Source organism: Falco biarmicus, chromosome 7 (assembly GCF_023638135.1).
Source record: "Falco biarmicus isolate bFalBia1 chromosome 7, bFalBia1.pri, whole genome shotgun sequence".
Lineage (NCBI taxonomy): Eukaryota > Metazoa > Chordata > Aves > Falconiformes > Falconidae > Falco > Falco biarmicus.
In genome coordinates this window covers 33,845,833-33,855,011 of record NC_079294.1, presented here as the reverse complement: position 1 = coordinate 33,855,011, position 9,179 = coordinate 33,845,833, and the positions used below count along the sequence as shown (strand labels likewise).

General features: G+C 39.2%; 2 long non-coding RNA genes across 6 annotated transcripts in view; one reads left to right on the top strand and one right to left on the bottom strand.

Annotated features, from left to right (window-relative positions):
- The first annotated feature begins 2,959 nt into the window (after positions 1-2,959).
- The window catches only part of LOC130152654 (uncharacterized), a 66,699-nt gene continuing 60,479 nt past the window's right edge, over positions 2,960-9,179 (top strand). For 4 of the 5 annotated variants that reach the window (XR_008823067.1, XR_008823065.1, XR_008823063.1 and 1 more), the window contains exon 1: positions 2,962-3,813. This is a non-coding gene — a long non-coding RNA (uncharacterized LOC130152654). Of the gene's footprint in view, positions 3,814-9,179 lie in introns of all 5 variants that reach the window. The other variant, XR_008823066.1, reaches the window with a different exon arrangement.
- Positions 4,433-9,179, bottom strand: LOC130152655 (uncharacterized). The gene is made up of 2 exons (XR_008823068.1): positions 7,693-9,179; positions 4,433-5,735 (listed from the first exon to the last, which is right to left on the bottom strand). It is a non-coding gene; the product is annotated as an uncharacterized LOC130152655 (long non-coding RNA).

Genomic DNA, 9,179 nt, shown 5'->3' with positions numbered 1-9,179 from the left:
AAAAGTTGGGGTTTGGCCCTTGACAATGAATGAAATGAGTACTTTTAGATGAACAGAGATGTGTTTCACTGTGTGCTAGGGCAAATTTCCCATTTGAATTACCTTTAGAATGTGGCTGGGGAGATCACTGAGCCAGAAGTACTGGCTTCCTCTTCCGGCAGGAAGAAGAGAACAGCTGTGATGGGTTCCAGGTTCAACATTTCTGTCTGAAACATTTATTTGCAATGCTGTTGGGAGATCCTTCTTGTGGAGGGTGAGGCGGCTGTGCCTGAGTCTCAGGCTGGATGCTTCATGGTGCACTTCCAGAGCTGGAAGGCCACTTTGTTTATCCTCCACACCACGCAGAGAAAAGAGTGACAGCAATACGCTGGGGCAGGTTCTAGCTTCTGGTGTGCTGCCACACAGGTCAGAGAGGCTCTCACGTTTCGTCCCAGTGCCATGAGGGCAGCCTGGCATGCAGGAGCCGGGGGCTTATTTGGATAGAGACCCAGCCGTCCTCCTCCTGTTACTGCCCCTCTGCAGAGGCTGTTTCTTCCCCACAGCCCGCTACTGGAGCAGAGAGCAGGCATTTGAGGGTCTTCTCACTTTGGAATGAGGAAAGGAATCAACCACAGAGCCCATAAATAGGCACAAACCTAAACTGAAATTATATTGGAGAATGAAACAAAACACTACAAGTTGACCTTTAACATCAGGGCTTGAAAGAGGATGATAATCCTTCATGCAAAACAAGAACTTGGAATAATTTTTACTCTCTCACTGGACTGCGATGCTATGAAATAAGGTCAGAGGGGAACCCAGGTGAGTAACACACTCACAGAGAAAGGAATTTTCCTTACAGTGACCACAATGAATGTATTTGCTGAACCAAATATAAGCAGCAAGCAAACACCTGGATTGCTGATGTTGAAGGAAAAGCAGAACATAACCACAAACCTCAGTTCCTTTGGTTCTAACATTCTGGAAGCAAAAATCGTTCAGTTATAATTGTCTCTTCAAAAAATTACTTTTGTTTCCAAGGCTATTTTTTGGACAATAAAATAAAATAAAATATCTGATTTACAAAAACATTTCTAACTATACTGAAAGTGCTGGTGATTCTATATATCGGCTTTGAATTTTAAATTATGTAATCTAAACAGCAGTGTCTCAAAAGTAGATTGCCCTTATTGCATAGGCATTAGTGTTTGCCATGGCTGCTAGGATGATCAGTTGTTACTGCAATTTAGAAAGCCATACAAAGAAACCGGAGAACCCTCAGCTTTTGGTTTTACAAACTTACTGTATGGCACAGACTTTTCTGAGAAACTGTATATATAATTCAGACCCTTTGTACCCATGCAGATACCCCTTGTTGGTGCAAAGAGTTCGTGATATCATGGGACCACAAACTTTTAATATATACCTGCCAAATTATTATTTGATTTCCTTTTCATGACTTCCAAAATGCAGGGAGCTTGATACTCAAATCCCATTTCTTTACTTATGCTGTATAGCATGTTGCTTTTCATTGGTCTTCAAGTCACTGGTGGAGTGAGCCTCCTTTCCATTAAAACAAAGGTTGACAAGTGAAATGGCATTGTAATGGCATATGGCTATCCAGCACTGTTAGCTGGGTGACAGATTACAGCAGGACCTGTTGCAGATGGATGTGCTGAAGAGCCCACTGAATAGGGAATGTATTTATGTTTCACAACAGATACCCTATAAACCAGAAATTGATTGCTGCCTAATGGTTAGGCTAGATTTTGAGTAGTTATTTATATGACTACCACTGATTTCATCTCGAGATCTCAAATTCCTTTCAGACTCTAACCTTCACTGCTTTCATCATTTTTGAAAACAGAATTTAGACACTGAAAAATTCTTCCCACAGTTTGAAAGACAATGTTAATGTTAGGTCCAGAACTCAAGCTTAAAAATTCACTAGGACTTCATTTAAATTGACTTCTGAATACGTATTCGGGCATGACTCAAGGTATTGAGTGTCCACACCAGGGTTATGAATTTGGAGACAGAGATGTCCAGCAGCTGCATGGGCCATTAATTAACCTAGTCTTTTTGATTGCTCTGAGGGATCTCAGGGGAGAGGGGATTATTGCACCCGCAGAGATTTGTTGCTAATTCTGTGATGTTTGATAGTTTTCTAAATTCTAAAGACACTGTCAACACTGACAACTTTTTAAATAACAGATTTCTGGAGTATAAAATAATCTATTGTTTCCACTGCAGTTTGCATCAGAAAAGAATAAACTTCAGTTTAGCTTTCTTAACTTTGCTCTGGAGCTCTCAGAGACCAAGTGAACTCTTGGAAGGGCACATTCTTCCATGAAAAAGACTTGAAAACCACATGAAAAACTCCTCAACATTTTCTTTCTTCTTTTTCATTCTGCACAATGATTTTTTTTCCCCAATATCTTGACATGTTGAGGATGGGAAATGGTTTCCTGCCTACTCTACCCACTAGTAAATGGCTCCAATGGATTTCTGGATATGGAACTGGGGTAAAAACTGCAAAATTATCAATTAGAGTGCCATTGTGAGAGATTTCCTTGTGTATTCCACTTCATTTGGCTTAATTTTATTTTTTTTCCTTATAACTGCTTCCATTTTAGGGTATCTTGAAGTATTGCAATCTTTACTGGAATCTTAATCAAATTCCATAGTTTATTTGATTTTCTACTTATATATTTGCATTTTTCTTAGAAATCTTAAGGAAACACCTATTTTCAAAACAATATTCAATGCTCATGACATGTGAGTATCACTTTTTTATGCTTCTCTCTGCATTCCTCACTCTTCTGTCACAAATGAGACAAAAAACCAACAACACATGGTGGATCTGGACACTGGATTTATTCAAGAATCAACAAGATCAGAGCTTTTACCCAACTTGATTATTTCACACACTCAGTTATACATACTCTCCCCAGCATTATGTTTGCTAAAATTTTACTTCACTTCCAGCCAGGGATCACTGCTGGCCTGGAAGAGTTGGGCAGAAGAGCATGCTGGTCAGTCCTTGTGCCTGGGAATCCATTTGTTTTCATCTCCTTGACCCCCCCAGATTTTCCTCACTTCCAGGGTTTTTCCTCCAGTCTTCTTTCTGGGCCACCTTCTTCTTCCTGAGACTACTTCTTTCCAGCAACCCTTTGTTTTGGCACCAGGTCTTCTTTCTGCAACCCAAGTCCCCCATTTTTTCTACCTATAGAGTCTATATACAGAAGCACAACAGATGGGCAGCCATCTACTTTCTAGTTGTGTTTAATTCTTCTTTATTAAGTGGAGGATTCAAGATGTACCACTTTTATTTAGTCCAGATGCTATTAAAATTTACAGTCAGCCCATACAGATTGCAGCCAGCAAGTAGCAGGTTTCTGCTTGAGAGTTCAAAAGTTCAGTTTCAGACATTCACCCACACACCCACCCATGCACCCAATTATCTGCTGCCTGTTAACATTCATAATTTAAGCTATTTTTTTCACCCGCATCCCTTTCCCCCATGCTTTTGCTGACTTTCTCTGCATTGCAATACTTAAGAATAGTGGGATTTAGAGCCATGTAGCTAAGCCTGACCTTCTGTGGTCCAGAGCATTCCCTCCACCTGCTTTCAACAGAGAAAACAGAGGATGTTCAAAACACCTTAAAAAAGCAGCATCCCCATTCAGGCAACACACAGCCAGAGGTGGGGCTGCCCCAGCCACCACAGACTTGTCTGTGGCAACACAGGTGCAAAGCATAGCCTGCAGCCCGCAGCATTGCCAGCTCCCCTGCTGCAAGTGAAGGACTTGACCCACCTTATTTTGAAACCTGGTGAGTAAATCAACCGAAATTTATTCTACAGTAAAACATGCTTGGAGGACTCATGCTAAATGGGGATTCATACCAGTGTAACTATGCACATTTACAGCCAGACACTAATTGCAGAATGGAGACCTAAGCTACATTTCAGTGATTATCACTTGAGGATATATTTGAAAATACTAATATTGCATTTGCTAACTGAAGGATCATCTGAAGAGATAAGAAAAAAAAAAAAAAAAAGCGGGGTGTGGGGGGGAAATGAGACAGATGTCTCTTTTCCTGGTCATGGTTAACTAGCGATGCTCAGGGTACAAAACAACAAAACCACACAGAGTTGTCTTTATCTGCACAGATAACTTAAGTCTGTGGTCAAAGCCCACAGGGGCTTTACTGTAAAGCTCAGTAAGAAAACATATTCATGTTTTGATGTCTAACATACTTACTAAATAACATTTTTAGAATCTTTTTTCCCTTCCTGCAATAATGTTCACAATCTTTACAAATATTCCTTTCAGTCAAAGCTGAAAAGAAGGGAAGAAAAAAATGAAATAAAGCAACACGAAGAGAAACTTAAACAGAATGGGACATAAAAATTCAGGACATCTATGTTGGATGCCATAATTTAAAAAAAAAAAATAATAATAAAAGCGTGAGGAGGGATAGAGGGATGACAAAGTGAAAAGAAAAAATGCAGCAACTCTTTTATGTGAAGATTACGTTTAAAAATAACCAACTAACAGTCTGCACTTTTCAAAAGACTGACGTCCTGAAACGCATTTAGATTGATGCAGCCTGAGCCTGAAGTTCTCTTGCTGAGTAAACAGTCAAGTGTTCTTAATAGGAATTGCAGTTTCTCGACATCTGTTGGGGAAAAGGGAATGGTGAAACAACAATTTAGATTGAGATTGGTTTTGTTAAATGCATTTAAATTCCAAGATTAGTGGTGTTCTTTCTTTTTCAATTAGCATTTACTTGCAGAAAGGTTACAGATGAAGGGGCTGAGAAAGAGTTCTTTGGGGGAGGGGGTTAGCTCCCAGGGCAGTACAGAATGCACTAAAATGTGTAACACAGACTAGCATAGGACTTTAACGTAAACTTACAACTTATGCAAAAGCCAGTGCCTTTGAAAAGCTCTATGAAGGACCAAACAAAATTAAAAAACAATAACCATGACTTCACTTTGTTAAGCTCCTAAGAACTAAGCTGGAATTCATATATGAAAAAAAAAATTATTATTGCCTTGCAAAGGAATTTTCCAGCCCATTCATCCTGCAATTCCCCATGCTGATTAGACTATGGGAGGATTGTGACTTCTTAGGGGTCACAAAAAGGTAAAAAGAAAGGAAGGCTATAAAAATGTCCTACCTGCTTTGCCACTTTTCAAAAAACAAGCTCCCTCTGAGTTTTGTCAAGCAAAGGAAGATTCTTTTAGCCCAGTGAAAGAGTTGTTGCCATTTTGGGGAAACTGCAATAATAACAAAACCTGGAATGTTCTGAACTGTCTTGCCCTGTTTCACTCTGGAACGTATGTCAGGGCTTGAGTCATCATTCCAGACTGAGGCTGCTGCAACTGCTTTGTTTTCAGTGTGAAGACAAAGTGATGAAGAATAGTCCCAAACCCATACCATGCAAAAGATCCACTCCACACTCCCCTGCCCCCAGTATTATATGTTTTTCATCATATGAATTTCAAGTAATTCCATCTTTAATTTCTGTAGAACTTGTGACTGTGCTATGTTGCTTGGCTTTTCTAAGTTTGTTATCACTGTTCTTTCAAACCTCTGGAATCTGGATGTTGTGTTTGTTTTCTTCATCTGGAGCATTTTGGGTTCTTCTTTTTCCTTTGCAAAACTTGTAAATATACATTATCCCTTAGTCACTGACAATGCACTCAGAACTGGACAAAGATTATTCAGTCTGTGCTTGAATACCTGGGAAATGTAAAAAGAAATGCAAGGCAAGATAAAACTCAACCTTTTTGGAAAACTAAAGAAAAGGAAGAACTGCATAGATGCATTTTTTTTTCTATCACTGCATATTCAAACAATGTTTTAAACACTTATTCCAAAGCATCCATAAATCAACAGAAAGAGTGTTGTTGGCTTTGCTGTTTAAGTGCAAGAAGCATCATAAGGGGCAACACACGTGTTAGCATCAATACAATGTGTTTGGTGTTCTCTCTGCTGGTAAAGCAATGTCAGCCTACAGGAGTTCTGTTTAAATCTCTCTCTGGACACTTAAAACTAGCTGAGATTGATTGCACTATTTATTGATCTCATTTATATTGTCTTGGAGTTTTCAACCTAATGCTAATCTGATGAAGTGCAGATGAAGTAGGCTGTGGTGGTTAGCACTGTGTACGTTATTGCACAGAGCCATTAAAGGACCAGTGTGAATTGAAAGTATGAACAAATGAGTGCACGGTTGGCACTGTGGAATATTTAATTCTCTAACCACAGGTAGATGTGATCACAAGAGACTTTACAAGAAACTGGGTTTGGGACTCTTGCCCTTTCAAAGGGAGAGTCCCCCACCCCATCCCTTTTCTCCTACTCAGAAACCTTCACTTTTTTCTACATCTGTCTCACCTTGTTAAAACACAGATAGTAGCAGGCACATCCTCTGCTTTCTGCTTAACACCCTGGTTTCCAGTAGGCCTCCCCATCAGATGTAAATGCCTCCAGCCTGCCACCTCCTTTCAGTATTACAGCGATGCCCACCATGTGATAGCCTGGTCACCTACGGCAAAGCCGTATGTGGGGACAGAGGCACTTTTGTTGGTGGCAGTGGAGCTATGACAGGTTACACCAGCTGAGGACCAGGCACACAGGGCAGTGTTTTGTTTTGGAAAAAACAAGTAGCTTTAAGTAAACACAACTTTTCTTATGTAGCAATCTTGAGCCACACTTCAGGATGCTTGATCTATTTCCTTATCTTACATTTCCTATCACACAAAATAAAGGTTTAGTTAGACAAATTTTAATCCTGTAGCTAGTTCTACTATTGCTAGAAGAACTATTTAATATAAATAAAGTCTGTAAGCTCATGCTTTCAGTTATTTTGTTCAATACAAATGGTCAGGTAATTTGCCAAAAATAAAACTTACAAAAAATGGAAGCTGACAAGTCCTCTGTGTTTGTTTTAAGGAGAATTACTATGTCTACTTTTTTAAAAAACAAAACCAGAAACAAACAAAACAGAACAAAACAAAATATTTTAAAAAAACAAACAAACAAACAAAAAAACCCCAACCCAACCCAAACCAAACAAACAAAAAAGAAAAATATAAGTAAGGGCTGGGCTGAACCTTCAATTTCCATCTAAAGTGAATCCAGGAGGTGCTGTGTCACAGATATACTGCTCTGACACACACTTTTCCCCAACTTTTTTCCTGTGCTCAGTGCAGGAGGTATTTACATGAGGAGCAAATCTTAATGTACCATATGTTTGTCCAGCTGTGTACATTGCAGGGAAAAGGCAATCCCTGGTTTTACTCATTTGCCTGCCGTGGAACAGAAAACAGAGGTATTTGGCCACCGTAGATTTAGTGTTTCAGCTCAGGTTAGTTCACCCACTGCTTTAAAACAGACTCTTAGGGTTTTTGGTTGAGTGAGCATGTTCAAGACACTGTCCGGTCTATGGATACATTGCATTTTATATAATGCCAAAACACGCTGTGAATGATAAGGATCTAGACACACATTGACAGATAAATTTTAGTGTGCAGTTCTCTGTCTGGGGGGTGTTCGATAACAGCGTTGCATATTGTGCTACTTGGGAAAGAGCTGTGAGCAGCTTTGGATTTCTTCCTGTCTGGGAACTAGTTGAGTCCCAGTGATGTTCCTGTTGTTGGGGAAGGACACACTGCTGAACAAAAAGTATTCTTACCAGTAGCTGCAGGGATCAGGTCCTAATCAGCTCAGCTTTACTCATTTCAGACATACTGGGACTGCTCCCAGGAGAAGTTGCCCATGTGCAAAGATACTTAACTTTTTCTCAAGCCTGTGGCTCGACAGGATGAAACGTAAAGAACTGAAAGAGGAAAAACAATTTTCCACATAAAGGAGGAGTTGTGGCACAATGGATTGTGTTTTTTTTACACAGATTCCACTTGGTTATTTGAATTGAAAGGAAACACAGACCGAGATGCTGAAAAGAAGAGGCTGAGGAGGTAGAAAAATAAACCTGAATGAAACTGGGTCTGGAATTGGTACAAGTTGTCCCCTTTGGTTTGCTTGGGACTGAATGTATTGCATATTGAAGGCTTTAATCAAATGCTCTGGGTCATATGAATGTATTTTTAATGCTTTTATGGTGTGGCATGTTCTAAGGAAAAAGTGTCATCCCACATATATCACATTTGTCTAAATTTGCATTCTCCCAGATGGCCACATTTATTGACTTTGTGAAGTTAACTGTATCTCCCTGCTTCCAACCAATCAGGGTTTGCTGGAGGATCAAAGAGAGTGAATCCTTCATTGTTTCATCTACTGCTGAGAATGACCCAAAACCAAAATCTTTTGACACCAACGCCCCCAAATGTCAGTCCCAGATTAGCACAGAAAGTTCCTGGCCCAAATTCTATTTTCATTTTTTGCAATTTCCATGGAATTAAAAAATATTTTACCTGTAAACATGAGCCCTTCTCTTGCTATCATGTTATTTACAACCTCCAATATTAATCACATTTAGAGGTTAAAAAAAGCCCATTTCACACCTACTGAACAAACTAACTTTCCAGCTATTATTCCAAATATACTCATTTATGCTTATGTGACCCAGAACTCAAGAAAAGTACTCAATTCCTTGCATTCCTAGGAACTGAACTTTAAATAACTTGCAGGGGAGTAATTTTTTTCTGGTCCTTCTAAAACTGCTCTTTGCAGCTATCAATCTTTATTAATTAAAAATTCACAAAATTAAATCAAATTCCTTTCTTTTCAATCAAGCTAAAGGAAAATGAACAACAAAATGCCCACAGTCCAGGTAGCTGCCAATTCCTTTTCTAGTAAGTGTTTAATTACTGATTTTTTTTTAAGTCCTAGTGTAATATTATGGGAATTTAATCATCATTTCTATTAGTACAACTGCTTGAGAGAGTCTTGAAGACATTTCCTTTCACTTTAGTTTGCCCTGTGGATAAGTAGAGCACTTTGGTTCTGTATTGATTTGTCCTTTACTGCAGTGATCACCTTTCATTTTCAAGCATTCACCTTCCATTCATGAGCATTAAATCCCTATTTAAAAGAAATAATAGAACTGGAATGGTGGCTCAATAGGGCAATGATCAGTGGAAGAACCCAGATGACTTTATCTGGGTCAGAACTTTATTTTATTAAGTTGAATACTGATTTCTTGCTTTCCCCTTCTCTGTG